Genomic DNA, 19031 nt, shown 5'->3' with positions numbered 1-19031 from the left:
GAATGATTGTAGAGCTAGAGAATCCCTTTTGAGTGCCCTTTCTAGTCAGCAAGTTATGGGATTAATGGATAAATTATCTGCAAAGGTTATATGGGGTAGGTCAGAGACCCTAAATGAAGGTGACCCTACTATTAAAATTGCTAAACTTGATGGTTACCAGGTGAGGTATGAGAACCTAAAAAATGGAGGAAGATGAAAGAATTACTACTTTTATGGAAAGAATGAAATTGTCATGGGAATTTAGTGTTGTGGTGGATCTCTAAGCGAAGATGAGATTGTTTCTAAAGTAATAAGAGCTTTGCCACCGACTTACAAGATGAAGACTACTACAATTAATGAGTTGAGAACAATGTCTAACACTTCTGTTAATAGGGATACTTTGGTTGGAAAATTATCTGCTTTTGAGCTTGAATAATTTAATCCTCATGGAGGTACAAAGACAGAATCTTCTTTTCATAAATCTACGTCATCAACTAGCAAGAGTGATTGGAAAGCTTTATATGAAAAGGAACTAGAGGATATGAATAGAGAAGATGAAGAGTTTGAGCAACTTGAAGCCCTATTTGCTAGAAGAGTACCTAAAGGTCTAACAAGAAGTAAGTATGAAGGAAAATTACATTTTAAATATTTTGCATGTAATAAGATTGGTCATTTTGCATCTAGATGTCCTGAGAGGAATTCAAGATTTGAGGAGAAAGCTAGAAGATATTTTAGGCCTAACCATGAATATCAGAATAAGCATAAGTATAGGAGAAACAAAGACAAATCATGCTACTATGCAGATGAGGAAGGTGTGACTGATGAATCTGATGATGAACTGACAAAGCATTTAGCTAGTGGATCTGATAGTGGACAGGAATGGGTATTCTTAGCTATCAAGGAAGATGCTCCTGAACCTGTTATTCAAAATGAGGAGAAGACTCTTGCTGGAAAAGTTGAAGAAAAGGATGAATGGGTGATAGACAATGGATGTTCACATCATATGACTTGAGACAAAATGAAGTTTCTATCTTTGCAATAATTTGATGGTTGTCTGGTTGATTTGGAGATGAAAAAGAATGCATGATCAAAGGAAGAGGAACTATATCATTGGATGAAAAGCATAACAGTGATAATGTCTATTATGTTGAAGGTTTAAGGCATAATCTTTTTAGTGTAGGACAGTTAGTGGATAAGGGATTTCAATTACAGTTCAAGGATGGAAAATGCAAGATTATTAACAGATTTGGATTGGAGATTGCAACCGGTACTCAGACTAAAGATAACATCTTTCATTTGAACTCCGGTGAGAAAATTTGTTTGATTGCAAAAATTGAAGAGAGTTGGCTATGGCATAAGAGGTTGTGTCTTATGAATTTTGATTGCATTGTAAAGATCAGTTCTACTAAGGCAATTAGAGATATACCTAAGATTGTAAAGCCTTATAATTCGGTATGTAAGGAATGCCAAATGGGTATGTAGATCAGAACTTCTTTTAAGAGTATAAAAGACAAATCTAATGATATTCTTGATCTTATTCATACTGATTTGTGTGGTCCTACTAGAATAAAAAAAATTTAGGATGATAGATATTTCATGTTAATCATTGATAATTATTCTAGAATGATGTGGGTTACTTTTCTAAGGGAGAAATCTGAAGCCTTTGAAAAGTTTATGATATTTAAAGCTAAAGTTGAGACAGAGACAGGGTAGAAGATTAAATTATTAAGGCCAAATCAGGGTGGTGAATTCACATCCCATGAATTTAATATTTATTGTGAGAAGCATGGTATAAGGAGATAGTTGTTTGCACCCCGAACACCTCAGCAGAATGGAGTTGTGGAAAGAAAGAACATAATTATCTTGGATGTGGCTAGAACTATGATGGTGGAAGTTGATTTTCCTCATATCTATTGGAGAGAAGCTATTAGCACGACAATGTACACATTCAATAGAGTTCATATCAAAGGAGACATTGGTAAGACACCTTATGAGTTATGGTTTGGTCATACACCTATAGTTAAATATTTCAGAATCTTTGTTAGTAAATTTTATATCAAAAGAGATGATTCCATTGGAAATTTTGATCCTAGATGTAATGAAGGGATATTTCTTGGTTACTCTAATGAAAGAAAAGCATATAGATGTTATAACAAGAGATTGCAGAGAATTGTGGAGAGCACTAATGTCAAGATGGATGAGAAGTACAAAGGTCAAATAAAAAAATATGAGAGAGAACCAGAAGTGGAAATGATCATAACTAAACTGGTAGTACCTGTACCGAAATAAAATGTTGAACCAGTTACCCTGACAATATCAAAAAATTCAACAGTAACTGAAGATCAGAGCAGGGAAACAGAAATTCAAAAGACTCCTAAGTATGTAAGGTTGAATCATTCAAAAGATCAAATCATTGGAGACAAGGACAAAGGAGTAATGACAAGAAGAAGGTTGGCAACTGAAGAGGTATGTTTAATTTATCAAGTTGAACCAAAATTAGTAGTTGAAGCATGTAAGGATGAATGTTGGATGAAAGTTATGGAAGAGGAATTAGATCAGATAGAAAAGAACAACACATAGACTTTAGTTCCCCGGCCTAAAAATAAGAATGTAATTAGAAATAAATGGGTTTTTAGGAATAAATTGAATGAAGATGGACAAGTTGTGAGGAACAAGGCTAGATTGGTTTGCAAAGGATATTCTTAGAAGGAGGGAATTGATTATGATGAAACTTTTTCTTTGATAGCTAGGATTGAAGCTGTGAGATTATTTCTTGCTTATGTTTCACATAAGAAATACAAGGTTTATCTGATGGATGTTAAGTGTGCATTTATGAATGGAGATCTTGAAGACAAAGTTTATATTGAGCAGCTTGATGGATTTTCACTTTTAGATGACAAAAACATGGTTTGCAAGTTAAGGAAAGCTTTATATGGATTGAAGCAAGCCCCTAGAGATTGGTATGCTAGATTGGATAAATATATTTTGAAGATTGGTTTCACTAAAGGTAATACCGATAGTAACTTATATTATAAGATCACTAATGATGACATATTGATTTTTGAAGTCTTTGTTGATGATATCATTTTTGGAGGTGAGGATAAGTTATGTATGGAATTCTCTGATAATATGAAAAATGAATTTGTAATGTCTATGATTGGAGAGATGAGATTTTTCTTAGGTTTGTAGATTAATCAGACTGATAAAGGTATTTTCATCTATCAAAATAAGTATGCTAGAGAGTTGTTGAAGAAATTTGGTATGGAAAATTCTAAACCAGTTAATACTCCTATGGTTACAAGCGAGAAATTGGTGCAGGAGCACCTAGTTGAGTCAAACTCCCATTTTTGGGTATTTTATGCTTTTATGTTTGTAAAGTCTTGTGTTAGGTTTTTTTTGTTTTTTAAGGTTTTTTTGAGTCATTTTTAGTGGTTTTGATCTCATTTTGGGCTTGAGAGATCAAATCTTGCATTTTAGGCCTTGAGTTGACAATTTTTGGCAAAAATGTGAAAAATTGCCAAAAAGGTCTCCTAATGGCTTCAAGAGCATTGAAACATGTTTTTTAGTGTTCCTAAGCATGTCTAAGTTGTTTAGGCAAGTTGATAAGGCTAGGTTGTCAAAATTGCCTTTGTGAGCAAGAAAAGTTGTCATTTGGCTTAAGAAAGTTGTCAAAATTGTCATTTTCTTGAAAAATGTAATTATTGAAGCCTCTTGTCCATACAAGGGCATGGAAACCAATTGGAGAAACTATATAAGGAATCCCTTTTCCTTAGAAAGGGTTGGTAATGGTATTTGCAAGAGTAACTTAATAGAAAACAAGTTTTTTTGGCTTTTATGACTGTTTTTGTTCCTTTTGAAGGGTAGTCCATACTGTAGCTATACAAATACGTAATGTACCTTTTTGGAAGTTGATATGTTGATGTATTAAGACTTCTCATGTAATTGTTTCATTTATTTTTTATTTGCAAGGTTCTTATTCATAAATATTTGTAATCTGTGTATCTGTTGCCCTGCCAGGGGTTTGGAGTTGTAAAATGTGTCAACTTGGTTGATCCAGGTCTGGGATCCCTCCAATGGATTCTTCCAAGTTGATCCATGTGTATATAATGTACATTCCTCTCTTTTTGTGCCAGAAGAATGGTTTGAAGATGCAATTGAGTGAATACTAGGCAAGTGTTTGCCATTTGGCTAGTAGCTTGATTAAAACTCAAAGTTTGCACTCAAAAGTAATTTGAGTGAGAAAATGAATGTAACAAGGTCTAGGAGATTTGGTCAAGGGTATTTAACATCTCCTTAGATGGTGATTTTAGCTTACTCCTCCTTAAAACTTTCTCATTTTGTAATCAAACAGTGAGTTCACTGTTTTTATAAATTGTATGTGGCAAAATGCCCAAGGAATGCTTGATCCATGCCTTGTATCTTGAAGGAAATGTAATAGGTGGAGTGAAAATGTTTTAAGACCTCATTGAGGTACTTTCCCATCTTCCAAACTCTACATTCTTGCAGGTTCAAAAGATAAAAGTTGTTGACTGGTAAAAGACAGTGCAAAGATAGTGGCAGAGACAATTCACTGTTTTCCTTCTTGTGTGCCAAATGTTTGGTGTTTTCCTTGTAGAGAAAAAGTAGGGGAAGGTTCCTTGAGGTGTGGTAGAGGTCCTATACCATGGAGGAGGCTTGAAGAGTGGAGTGAGAGAGACTTTCAAATATTGCTTGCTCTAAACCCTACAAAACCCTCAAATTATGCCATAAAAAGTGGACAGTCTGAAATCTGCATTAACAGTGGGCTAAACCCCAAAAACCCTTGAGCATACACTCCTAAAACAACATCCAAAACTTTCTTTGTGGTTGAAAAGGCCATCACTGATTGGAGGGAGAAAACACATGGCCAATTAGGCCTCCACGGGCTAGTAGCCTTGCTGCATAACACACAACAAAATGGCAGTTTTTATAGAAATCATGAACCTAATGGAAAAATGGAACTTGGAGGCTTATGAAACATAATAAAAACATTTCAAATAGTCCAACAAGTGTACCTGGACCCATAGATAGTGTGCAACCTCATTTGGGAGTAGTTGAGCCTTATTAATGAATTTGAGCAAGTTGGGGGTTATAGACCTAAAACTAGATTATGAGCATTCAAGGGTGAATAATACCTTACTACCCCTACATTTCCATGTGGAAGACCCCTAGTACACATTGAAACTAAAGGTTGAAGGCCCCAAGAGCCAAGCATGAAGAAGTGTCATTGGAAAGAATGAGCATTTTTGAGTAGTTCTGAGCATGGTGAGAGCCAACACCAGTAAGGGAGTTTGTTAGGCAAGTAAACCTTAGAGGACTTGGCATTACAATAATAGGATAGATTGGATAGTCATATGCAACAGACTCCACAAGTCCTTAGTCAATAAATTGATCATTTTGAGCAACTAGCCTTGTGAGTGCTTACCTACCAAGCTCCCTATCAGAAATTGACAAAGAAAGATATAACAACTCTAGTAAATCCTACAAGGTATAAATCTATGATTGGAGGTTTGTTATATTTGACTCAAACTAGACAAGAAATAATGAATGCAATTTGTATTGTATGAAGATATCAAAGTGATCCTGGAGAAAATCATGAGAGTGCGGTGAAAAGGACTTTCAGATATTTGCAAGGTATCCTAAAGATGATGTATTTACACTATATGCATATACAGATGCAGATTGGGATGGGGATGTTGATGACTAGAAGAGCACATCTGGTGGAGCTTTCTTTCTTGGAAAGAAACTTGTTTCATGGATCAACAAGAAACAATCATGTACTTCTTTATCTACTGTTGAAGCTGAGTATGTTGTTATTGCTACTAATTGTACACAAGTTATATGGATGAAGAAAATGTTGAAGGATATAAGGGTGAATTGTAATGGATCGGTAGTTATCCACTATGATAACTCTGTTGCTATTGACATATCAAAGAATCAGGTATTTCATTCTAAGACAAAGCACATTTCAATCAAGTATAACTTTTTGAACGAGAAGGTAGAAGAAAATGAAGTCAGATTGGTTTATTTGAATACTAAAGAGCAGATCACAGATATTTTCACTAAACCTTTGCCCAAGAAACCATTTGAATATTTTAGAGACGGATTGGGGGTTTCTGTCAATCTGGTAGATACCTAAGTGATTTTGGTTGGCATTAGTTTGATATGCTTTATCAGATCTATCTTTGATTTTGGATTGATATGTTGATGCTACTACTCAGGGGGAGTAATCAACTGTGTGGTTTAGATGATTTTTTATTTTTCTTTCATGTTTATGTCATAATTTTGGCATTGATGTCAAAGGGGGAGATATATACATGTGAAAAATAGAGCTTAACAAGAAACATCAGTCAAAGGGGAGAGTTCAGAGCTTAACAGAGATATCTTTCATAGGGGGAGTTTGGTCTATTGGTTCAGAACTTCATTGTTATACCATTTTGAGAGATTGTTGGTTGTCTTCCTTTGGGGGAGACTTGTTTGGCATTTCTTAACACTTGGATGTTTTTCACATCTAGTGTTTCCATCAATGTCAAAGGGGGAGATTGTTGGCATTTGGAGGAATTGATTATGTGTTGCATTGATGTTTTCTTATTAATGTCAACACTAGTTGTTTTGGTTGTCTACCGACTTCCAATAGAGTGGTTGGTTTGTGATGTTGATTTGGAGATCATCTCCAGTATTCTCCTATATGTTCCGATTGTTGGAATTGCTTTGGATTGGTTATTCACATGTCCCCGATGTGTATCACATTTAGTTGGTTAAGGATTTGATGATCCAGATGCTATCATTTGTTCTAGTAAGGCTTTTGGTTACTAGTAAGGGTTTTACCGATAGAGCTTTATTGAAGATATTTTGATGGATCTGATAAGTGGTGTTGGTGTGGATTCTAGAAGGTTATTAGGATGTTGATGGTTATCATCTTCATGTTCCATTTGTTTGGTGGTGTTGCATTTGGCTTATGGTGACCTATTTTAGGTCTGGTTCTATTTTGCTAGGTTATGGACCGATTTATATAATGTGTTGGAGGATGCTCTCGATGTGTTACTGGTTGGATTTATTGATTGGTTTATGTTTTTTCGACCCCAGGATGAATTGGATTATAATTGGTTTGTGAGTTCACATTATGAATTTATTGTATTATCTTTTAGGTGGCTGACCTAATTGTTTAGGTCTTGAGTTGGTATATATGTTGTAAGATCTCTTTGTAGATCATGGAATGTGGGTTATGGGATTATCTATGTGCGAATATAGTTATAATCATACGCAGTTGTTTTTGTCAATCATAGGTGATCGAATTGGGTTTGTGTAAGAGGTTTAAGACCTCTGGTATTGAGCTCAACTAGAACTATACTCAGGCATAGGAGATGTTCTGATTGACTGAAAAATAGGTTTTAAGGACCCAAAACCATTACAACATAGTTAGAAAGAAAGCGAAGAAAATAAGAGTCCACATACAGAGTGACTGGTCAAAAGACCAGCGAACAGAAAGAATAACTAAACAACAAAAAACAACAAAGAAACCAAGGAGACACTACATAGTAATTTTCTTTAGCAGATCCTCTGCCTTTGTCACCAGCTCATCATAGGTTGCCCCAACTGCTTTCAACTCCTCTAGGTCCTTATTCACTTTCTTTTCTTTCCTCTTCCCATAGGTGCTGGTTCTGGGACCTTGGGCTTCCCCTGTTCCTTTAGCATCTAGGTCAATTTCCTGTATTTCCTTTTCATCATCAAGCTTGCTGATGAGGGTATGGGTGTTGTTGGCTGAGATTTTCAGAATGCTAAGGCTCTACTCTGTGATGTTCTTAAGGCATTCCTCTATCTTTTCCACTTTGGCAACTATGTCCGAGAGCATTTTTTCACTAGTCTCCGCCAGGGTTTTTCTATCTTGTATCTCCTTTCCAATTTTCTCAAACCGGGGATTAAAGGCATCTCTGATGTCTTCCGCTTTAGCAATGGTGTTCTTCAGATCCTCGATATAATTAGCCATAGTGTTCCCCTCTCCAATGTTGATGGTCTCCAAGATCAGGACTCTGTTGTAGAGTTTTTTGTAGTCATCCACAATTTTCTTATTCCCATCAATAAGCCATTCTATGGTTTTCATAAAACCGTTCAAGGCCTCGGGAGGAGGGGCAGAAGAGGGAGTCACTTTTCCAGGGGTTATCTATTCATTCTTAGAGATATGGAGGGTAGAAATAGTGTCAGTGGCTCTGAGAGTCTCCTCCATAGTCTCCATATCCAGGCTGTGCTCAGCTTCTAGGGTCCTTGTTTGCTTGTAATCTTCCGGTTCCTTACTAGTCTCCTCCGGATCTTTGCCAGTCTCCTCTGTTTTCTTTTGCTTCTTCCTGGTCTGGGCTTGGTTCTTACTCTTTTTCTTCAACAACCCCTTAGGGTTCTTCTTCTCCTCAGGGAAGTCAAAGTACTCTTCTTCCGAAGAGATACTAATCAAGGGTTTGCTATGAGATTTTTTGCTCTTAGAAGAAGAGGGTCTTGATTTCCTCTTCTTACTACTCTCATACTCTGAGTAATCAGAGCTTTCCTCATTATCAGACGAGGAATCATTGTCTAATTCCTCCTCCTCCAAGAAATTAAAATCAGACATTTCATCTTTTGTGTCCATAGAGAGCTGCATCCGGTTGATTTTGTTGGCCTTTAAATGGTCATAAATGAGGACCATAAGTCCCTGGTGCATTGCAGTATCACCCCGAGGATTTTCTTTGTAGGCTTTTAGGGAGGAATTCATAAAGCAGAGCAAGAAGTAAGGGAAATTCACCTTATCATTATGCCTAAAATGATTTAACAGGACAAAATGATACCCATAGACTTTCGTAAACCTACCATCTAGGGTTATATACCGCATTAAAACAAAGAGAATTTCCCGCCAGGGTTTTGCAAAAGCCCTGGGCGGGTAATAGGTTTTACTCAACTTTACCAGTCTTTTCTTCTATTTCTCAGTAATTGGGTACCTTTCAATGGCTTCCCTACTAACCTTCTTGTCTCTATAGAAGTTGCATCCCTCCCTGTTGAGACCCGTAGCTTTAGCTATTAAATCTTCATCAATTTCCACCAGTTGGTCACCCATTTTAAGCATGCCCTTCTTCCAATTTTTGCAGAAGAAGCTAGTTATCTTTCCATCATGGCCATGGAGTCTCTCAATGAAACTCAAAAGACCACCCTTCTGCAAAATTTCCCACACCTCTTCTTTCTGTTTCCACTCCTTCCAACTGCTTGGCTCATATCATCTCCTATTTCCGCCCATGGTGTCATTTCTCACAGCCAAGTTTAGATTACAAAACTGGTAAAACAAAGAGCTTTTCAGAGCTAAAACAAATACCCAGAAAGCATGTGTGGCATTGATGATCTGATAGATTATAAAACACATTCTGTTGGCTTTGATGTTATAATGAGTAATTACCTCATTATAGAAGTAACTTGAAGTGCTTACTTCAGTACTTGTCATAATTGCCCTATCAATCAAGAGTCTTTGGGGTACTTCGATATCTTTCATCAATTATGATTTGTCTGACATCTTCGGGGAGACCGCTCTCACCTATCTACGTGGTAATAGTCTCATTCTTAACCACCACATTTGCAGCCCAATTAGCAGAACAGTTGGCCTCCCGATAGATATGGGATATGTGGCATTTTTTAAAGGTTCTAATGATTTTGATAGCAGAAAAAATTATATTGTGAATCGACCAAGAGGTCTTTGAAGTCTCATTGAGACACTTTATTATATTATTGGAGTCCCCTTCTATCCAAAGATAGGGACAGTTCCATTTTTTGGCTAGAATAATGCCTTGAAGGGCTGCCATAGCTTCCACTTTATGATTGGTTTGAGTGCCAATAGGGACAACAATCATACCTTTGCAAATGCCTCTATAGTCTCTAAGAATAGCTCCACGGCCTGAGGGACCTGGGTTTCCTTTGGTTGCACCATCAAAATTGATTTTGAGCCAGCCTTGGGGAGGAGTTTGCCATTTAGCTTCAAGCCTTTTATATTAGCTGAGATTAGGACCATCAGTGATCTTCATATTCCAAGCTCTTAAGATGTTTGACTCCAAGGAGTTATTAGAGTAACAAGAGACCTCCATGGTTCCCATATTTTCTTGAATAGCCCTTTGAATTTTCTGAAAAACAATGTCTTGATTTAGGGACACATCCCTGAATATTTGGTTGTTTCTTTCCTTCCAAAGACCCCACAAAATGTGTGGAAGAGAGAGCTGCCACATACATCTCAGAAAAGAGTTAGTCCAATGAATTTGCCAGGAGGAGAACAAATCTTTGATGTTACTAGGAAACACCCAAGCTAGACTAAAGCTCTTGAGGAAGCTTTCCCAAATAGAGGTTGAGAAAGAACAGTGGAGGGCAAGATGGTCCACTGACTCTTCCTCTTGAAAGAACAACACACACCTGTTTGGAAGGGCAAAACCTCTACATTTTAGGTTGTCAACAGTAAGGATCTTATTTTGGAGAATAGTCCAGAAGAACAAATTGATTTTGGGAGTGAGACCTTTTAACCAAGCTTTAGACCAGAAGGGATTCATAGGAGGGGAGGGGGCAAGGATACAATACATCGAAGACATGGTAAAAATGCCTTTGGGGTCATGTTTCCAGATCAAGGAATCCTCTTCCTTATTTAGCCAAATAGCAAACAATTGGGTTTTGAGCTTAGAGAGACTGGGATGAATACTATCAATATTCTGCCAGTTGTTCCCATCCGAGTAATCTGCCACTAAGGTGCCAAAAGAGCCAATATGGGAGGGGGCATGGGAAGCTCACTCATAGAAATCCATAAGGGGTTTGTCAAAAAGCCAGGGATCCTCCCAGAATCTAACTTTTCTGCCATTTCCAAGTTTCCATATCACTCCTTTAGCAATCACATCTTTACATTTAGAAACATGGTTCCAGATATGGGATCCATTTATGCTGAGATCCAAATTAAGAAAAGAAGAAAGAGAAGAGGACAGAAGAGAATACTTACTTTTCCAAATTTTGCACCATTCAGAATCAGAGTGAAACCATCTCCAAGCTTGTTTAGACAAGAGATCTTCATTTAATGTGCGAATCCTCCTGAGCCCTACACACAAAGATTCAAAGTTCATGATTATTGAAAATGGAGATTGGATGCTCAATTTATAGAAAATTGGAGAAGATTGATTGAAAGGTGGAATAGATTGATCAAGAGGTGGAACCTAGGTGAGCTCAAATAAAAATTGATAGTTGAACTACTAATTGTAGGAGTGGAACTCAATAGATTGAATAGATTAATTGAGTCAACTGATTGAGTAAAAGTTGATTGAGGGAGGAAAAAGAATGATTGGTGGAAATAAAGAAGATGACACAGAAAGCTTAATTTAAAAAAAGCTAATTGAAAAATGAAAATAGAAGTTAAAGAGATAAATGATTTAATTAATTAATTAATTTAGCATGTGCTTGCATTTAGATTTAGATTTTCAATTTAATCTTTGCATGAGATATTATTCAAATAATTGAATTTATTAATTCAATTTAGCATTTGAATATATTTAGAACTTGACTTTGATTTTCAGTTTGGTTTTTGAAATCATGCACATGTATTTGAATTTGGAAGAAATTAGAAGAATATGAAATGAAATGAATTTAAAATTTGGGGATTTGGAAATGGAAGAATTAATTAGTTAATTAAATAATTTAAAGAAACTATTAAATTATGTAGAAATGGAATTTAATTAAATAATGAAGATTATTTAAATTAAAGGAATTAAATCACTATTAATTAAATAATAAATATTTAATTAATATTTAGAAGAGGGTTGAATGATTAGTTGATCAAAGAGATAGAAATTGAATAATTAGTAATTTATTTAAATAATAAAGATTATTTAAATTGGGGAATTAATCATAATTAATTAAATAATTAATATTTAATTAATATTTAGAAAATGGTTAAAATGATTAAATGATGATAGAATAAGAAATAGAATAATTAGTAAGATTATGAGGAAATATAAAATTAGAAGAATAATTAGTTAACTTAATTAAATAATTATTTAATCAATTAGAGGAATAATTAGTTCATGATCAATGAGACATTTTTAGTTGTCTATATTTGCCCCTCTTTGAGACAAAGTCAGAATGACATTGTTTCAAAGAAAACGAAAAATTATACCCCAGTATGCCTTGGTACTGCTATATAGTGTAAATATGCCCTCTCGGATAAGGTGGTCGAAAATTTCCAAAATTGAGACCATGTTTTCGATATCAGTTTAATGAGCAAGCGTGTAACATTTCGTGCAATTTTGAGATCGTTTGAGTAGGCTACAAGGTGTTTGAAGCTGGCGGGGACCACGAGCATCAAGGTGTCAAAAAAACCCTAATTTTGTGCTATAAATATAGATTTTGAGTTTTTCATTTTCTCATTTGCAATTTGGGAATTCTTTGGTTTTCTCTGCAATTTATGTGCTTTTTCTGAGTATTTGATCGTCATGGCTAGTTATAGAGCTCGATTGCACCTGTCTGACCAAGTACGTTCATATCAGAGACCTCCTGGGACTGGCGGTATGGTATTTTTCCAATTTTTTTCCTGATTTTATGCCTGTTTTATACTATTTTCCAAAAAAAAAATCCATGATCAATTTTTGCACTATGTCACGCAATCGCTTGTCGATTTTTACGCATTAGTGTTAACTATACCGCAAGCGCTTTTATTGTTATGCATTCGCCTTAAGTGTTACGCTTTTGTGTTAAACATGTCGCATTCATGTATAGCTTTACACATAAGTGTTTATTGTAACACAAGAGCTCATATCATTATGCATTAGCATCAAACATCACGCAAGAGTCATAATTGTTCCGCATTAGTCATAACTATCACGCATTTGTTGTAAATGTAATTTTTTGTCATGCGTTTTGAAATATTTTTGTTTTTCAAGATCCGATATCTGATATTTTGGACATCTTCTCATTATAGGAGAACATTGGAGTGTTATACTGCCGACAGAGTAGACCTAGTGGACTTGATCTTCGTGCGGACTTACCGGATGAGGAGATTGACCATATTCGACAGCTTGGTCTATATCATGTTTTACACTTGCCAGAGGTTACGACCAACAGGGCCATGATTACAACTTTGATAGAGTGGTGGCACTCAGAGACTTGTTCTTTTCATCTTCCGACTGGTGAGGCATCCACTACCTTAGAGGATGTATGACATATACTACATATTCCGATTCATGGTGAGAGAGTTGTATATGACCATGATGATGGCATTGTTGGACTATGTGCACTTTTCGAGTGCGAGATTCAGGACTTGCAGATCAGTGGTCGTTATGACATCCGTTGGGCCCGATTAGACTATGATGACTCGACTATTGTATTATGCGGTGTTGTCAGTGGTTTACTGATACCTGACAGATGAGGTCATGGGTTTCCAGTTGGATGGGGCAGAGTGCTCCATGATATGATTGTTCATCATCGACTGTATGCTTGGGGTCCTTATCTTCTAGCCATGTTGTACTATCAGTTACATGTTATTGTGTATCTTGGATATCGTTCTATCAGTTGTGGTGTGACATTTCTCCAGACATGGGCATGGGAGCATATTTCTATTTCGAGGCCTATTATTCATGTAGATTTGTAGCCTGGTGAGCCTTATGCTTTCAGGTATACAGCAGGTATTAGACACAGAGGTTCGGGGAACACTTTATACTGGAGACATCTGTTTGAGATATTGCAGAATTTTATTTGGAGACCATACTTAGATTGCCCTGGTTGGCTTGATGATGCAATGCACTTGCCTTTCTGCCGACAACAGAGATATCTTATTGGTAGGACCTTTGAGACCCAATGGATTATTGAGATGTATCTTCTAGGTTGTGTTTTGAGATAGTTCGGTGAGGTACAGGTGACACCAATGGTTACTGCTTATTTTTCTCATGTATCGCGGGAGGTATCTGATTGGGGTGTGTGCATACAGCCACATGTTGCTTCTGCTGAGTTTGATTCTCTGCAGCCATTACTCTAGGGTTGGGGTAGAGGTGCAGCAGATCTAGGGATGATGATGAAGTATGATGTGTGGTTTGCTAGGCATAGGCCAGTGCCTTTGACTGATCCTGTTGTTTCGATTACAACACAGCAGATTCACCATCCTAGACAATAGTTGAGGATAGATGCAAGGGTGAGAGCCAAAGGAGGAGAGGGTGGAGCTGAGGGAGGAGATGAGGGAGATGAGGGAGATGAGGATGTAGACATTGGTGGAGACACCAAGTCTATTAGCAGTGGGGATAGTGATGATTCTTTTGAGTCATCAAGTAGCGAGAGTGGAGGTGAGGACAAGGATATGTCAGAGCTAGAGGACATGCCTAGTGCTAAGGGTGGGAGAGGATAGGTTGGTGAGGAGGATGAGCTGTAGATTCTTAGAGCGCGAGTCCAGAGTTTGGAGGATGAGGTCGCTAGATGAGATATAGAGTGAGAGACTTATCATGCAAATTATGGTGCCCTTGAGGCTGAGAGAGATAATTTCCAAAGGGAGAGAGATGAGGCAGTGCAGAGATGTTAGATTACCATGGATGCCTTGGATCAACTTTTTAGAGCAAGCACCGATGCGCGTGACCAGTCAAATAGGTACTTCACTGCTGCGCAGGAGGCTATTTATTATAGACAGGCATATGAGCGAGCCATCCCTGAGGGTCAAAGAGAGCCTAGCTTCAGTGCATTAATGGGGAGGAGATCGAGTAGATCTACTTCATGACAGACTAGCAGTGGTGGCATTATGGGACCACCTCGACATCCTGGGGCAGGATCTAGTGGATAGGATCCACCTGCTAACAGAGGCAGTGTTGGTTGATCATGTTCTCTGAGCCTTCATGCTTATTTATTGTATTCACACACATTATCATTTTTAAGTTATATATATATGATATACGGGTTTTGACAGTGATCTATTTGTGTTTTGCTTCTCATGTATGCTTCTATGATGCTATGAGTTTTATGATGCTTATCTATTTGATTCTATATGATTCTGAATGCAATGGTAGTACATGTATGTATCAATAGTACAAATGAAATCTCTTATGAATGCTTAATGGAATCTATAATGAATGCAAGTGAATTCTATAGTGAATGCAAATGAATCTATAATGAATGCAAATGAATTTATATGAATTTTTTTTTTTTGCATGATAATGGTTGAACCAATTTTAACTCAGATACACCTTGAAGAAATGTTAGTTAGATGATAGAAAGAAAAATTGATGATAGAAGGAATGTGAGAAAGAATGTTAGAAAGTTCAAAGAATGTGATTTAGAAAGAAGATGAGAAATCAACAAACTATCAATAAGAAAATGAGATAAGAATCAGAATGAAATTGAATGAACCACGAACCTGTGTCACATATTTTATTGCATCAATATATATTCATCACTGAGCCTTATTATTGAACAATGAAGCTTAGGACATCAGGGTCTAAGGAACCAAGATGCAAAGATATCTCATTGTAGAAACAAATACGTAGCAGACAAGGAGTGAACCCTCCATTCTGGGAATTACGCTAGGGGTTAAGGTATGTGTGGTGATTTCACCTTGATGTGAAGGCTCTTATCACAGACACCCACTAGAGCAATTTCCCTAGAATTTCATCAGTTCACACCACAAACAAAGAAAGATAATGCCCATCATAGATCCTCTAGTCACTTGTGGACATCCTTGAGTAGCATAGGAACAATATCAGTCACCAAATGATAAAAGATAAAGACTGACCCAGACAAAATTCAGCAGCTATACTGACCTTGTGCCTTCATTCTTAGTTGTTTGATGTGATGGTTGATAATGTCTGATCTCAGAAATTTGTGGACCCCATTTAAGACTAAACTATCTAATTTCAAGTGTATCCTCTTCTGTTTAAGACAAGATAATGATCACGTTGATATGGATTTGATATGATTGATAAGATAGTTTGATCAGTTGATTGCAGATGTTTGACTGGATAGTTGTATCCTTTGTTAACTTCATGCGAAGTGTTTGCTGGATATCTGCTAGGGTATTTGTTTCTCACAAGACATTTTATTGCAAGTTTTAATGATTGATTGATTTTTGATTTTTAGTTCTTTTCCAAGAGCTTTTTCGATGTTTTTGGATTATGTGGATCGATATTTGAATGTTTTTGGTTAATTTTTTTAGGACATTTTGCAAATGTTTTTGGTTGATTTTTTCAGGATATTATATGGATGTTTTTGGATTTTGAGTTTTTTTCAATGTTTTTGGATTTTGAGTTTTTCATTGTTTTTGGATTTTTTCAGGACTTTATATGATTTTTTAGGATTTTTTCAAGACTTTATATGATTTTTTGGATTTTTTCAGTTATGCCCCCAGTGTGCAGACCTGTATGACATGATGATCTGTAGAATGTATGTAGAGACAAATGAATTTTTGACATGACCTATGTGAATGCAATTTGCAGGATGAAGATGCATTTCCTATTCGAACAAGGTTGACTATGTTTGTTTTAGCATTTGTAAAACACCAATTGAAATGAAGGTGCAAAACATTTCATAGATAAGTGGTCAATCAATCTCTAAGGTCCCTGGGAACATTCATCTCAACACACTTAGTGACTAGGATTTACAAATGGAGATGCGGAAAACTTCCCTATTGGTTCTTGAAACTTTGATCTTCTTTTGCCCATGTGTGTGCAGATGAATTAATTCTTGCTCTTGTGTTCACTAAAGATCCTTAGCATCCTATATGACTAGCTACATGGATTATCCTAACCTCAAAAGCATCCCGAATAGAGCCTCACTGCTAGCAAGCCTTGAGATCTCCGACAAGATTATCGATTGTAATTTCTCAAATATTGCTCCATTGCTAGTAGGCGTTCATAGCCTTGATGGAGTTACTTGCATGTTCCCATAGTCAAGCTTTTTTATCGCATTTGTATACATGATATTTCAGTTAGATATCATTACTCTTTTGCCTTAAGATGAATATTTGGCATAGCTCTTTTTCTTTTTATTTTCTTGTCTTGACTTGTAAGTAATGAAACCTACTGGGGTGTGACAATTACAGCGTAGCTGAAGTAGAATTTTAGATTTTTCACTAGTCATATGATCAACTAGGTGTCTAGAATGAATTAGAGATCTTCTTAATGTGTGAGATATAGCAATTGATAGATGGTGGGTTAACAAGTCTCAAATAGTGAAATCACTACCCAACCATAAGTAAAGCATCGTCACAGGGTAGTGTTGAAAATGAATGACCTTAGGACCTCATAGACTTCATGTCTGAATATCTAAGAAAGGAGATGACCCTTGCTTCTCTTGGATGCAAACATATGATAAACTTGGACAGTTGCCTTGTTTTATTGATGCTACTATATGTAATTGCCGAAACTTTTGAGAATGCAATGAATTTAAAAAAGAAACTATATGTAATGCAGTGTTTTAAATGATATGATATGCAATGCAAAAAGTAAAACCTAAACTACACAACTCTTAGGTATAATATCGCTTAAGGTGCATGTTGTTCATAGGGTCAAAGAGTGGATCTCCCTCCATGGTAGCAAAATTATATTCTCCATTGCCTATGACCCTTGTTATAATGAAAGGACCTAGCCAGTTAGGCTCGAATTTCCCTGGCCTTTCTCATTCCACTAGGTTCCTTTGATTCTCTTTAATTACTAGGTCTCCCACTTGAAAAGTTTGTGGGCGGGCCCGTTTATTATAACTTCGTCTCAGTTTGTTTTGATATCCTTGTAGAAGGTTAAATGTTGTTTTTCTTTTTTCATCAAGGGTTTCGAGTTCTTGTAACCTTACTACCCTGTAGTCTTCCTCAGATATGATGTTCTGTAAGGAGACTCTCAGAGACGGTATTTCTATTTCAATGGGGAGTATCGCTTTTGTCCCATAGACCAAGGAATATGGTGTTTCTCCTATAGGTGTGCGTACTCCTATTCTGTAAGCCCAAAGAGTGGGATTTAACTGGAGATGCCAGTCCCATCCTGTGTCAATGACTACTTTCTTAAGAATTTTCAATATTGTTTTATTTGTAGCCTCTAGTTGTCCATTACTTTGTGGATAATATGGCGTGGCAAATCTCTGTTGTATGTGAAATTTGTCACACAACTCTTTCACTTCCTAGTTTTTAAATGGACATCCATTATCTGTAACAAAGCACATTGGAACTTTATATCTACATATAATGTAGTTGAGCATGAATTTTGATACCTGCTTTCTAGTAGTGTATGCTAGAGGAATTGCCTCAACCCATTTGGTAAAGTACTCAGTGGCTATCAAGATAAACTTGTGCCCATTGGAAGAAGTAGGGTTGATTTTACCCACTAGATCTAATCCCCATTGTGAAAATGGCCATGGTGATGTAATGGGTTGAAGATCTTGTGCTGGTGCATGAATGAGGTCTCCATGCATTGGCATTGTTTACACTTCTATACATACTTATAAGCATCCTTTTCCATAGTTGGCCAGTAATAACCTATTCTCAACAATTTCTTTGACAATGGCGGACCGCTTTGGTGAGCCCCACAGATTCCATCATGGACTTCTTTTAAAGCAAGGTGTGCTTCATTCTCATCCAGGCATTGGAGAAGAGTTCCATCAAAACCTTTTCTATACAAAGTATCAGCTATAATGGTGTATCTAGATGCCTAATGAATAAATGTCTTCTTTTGATTCCTGGATAGATCCGGTGACATGTATTGAGTATGTAAATATGTATATATTTCATTGTACCAAGGTGATTCTGGACCCACAATTGCACATACTTATTCTGATAAGGGAGTCTCATATGCAGGTAGCATGAACTATTCTATGATGAACTCAAACTAAGTTTCATTAGCAGGCATATTGAGAAGAGATCCTATGGTTGCCATTGCATATGATGCCTTGTTTTGTATCCTTGGGATTTTTTTGAAGGTAATTTTGCTGAAGTGATCCTTGTTATCTTTGACCAACTTTTTATAAGGCATGAGTTTGTCATCCTTTGTGTTGTAATCATCATTGACCTGGTTTACAATCAACCACAAATCACCATAGACCTATAACTC

The sequence above is a fragment of the Cryptomeria japonica genome, chromosome 3 (genome assembly GCF_030272615.1).
Source record: "Cryptomeria japonica chromosome 3, Sugi_1.0, whole genome shotgun sequence".
Taxonomy (NCBI): Eukaryota; Viridiplantae; Streptophyta; class Pinopsida; order Cupressales; family Cupressaceae; genus Cryptomeria; species Cryptomeria japonica.
Note: the sequence above shows the minus strand (reverse complement) of the source record.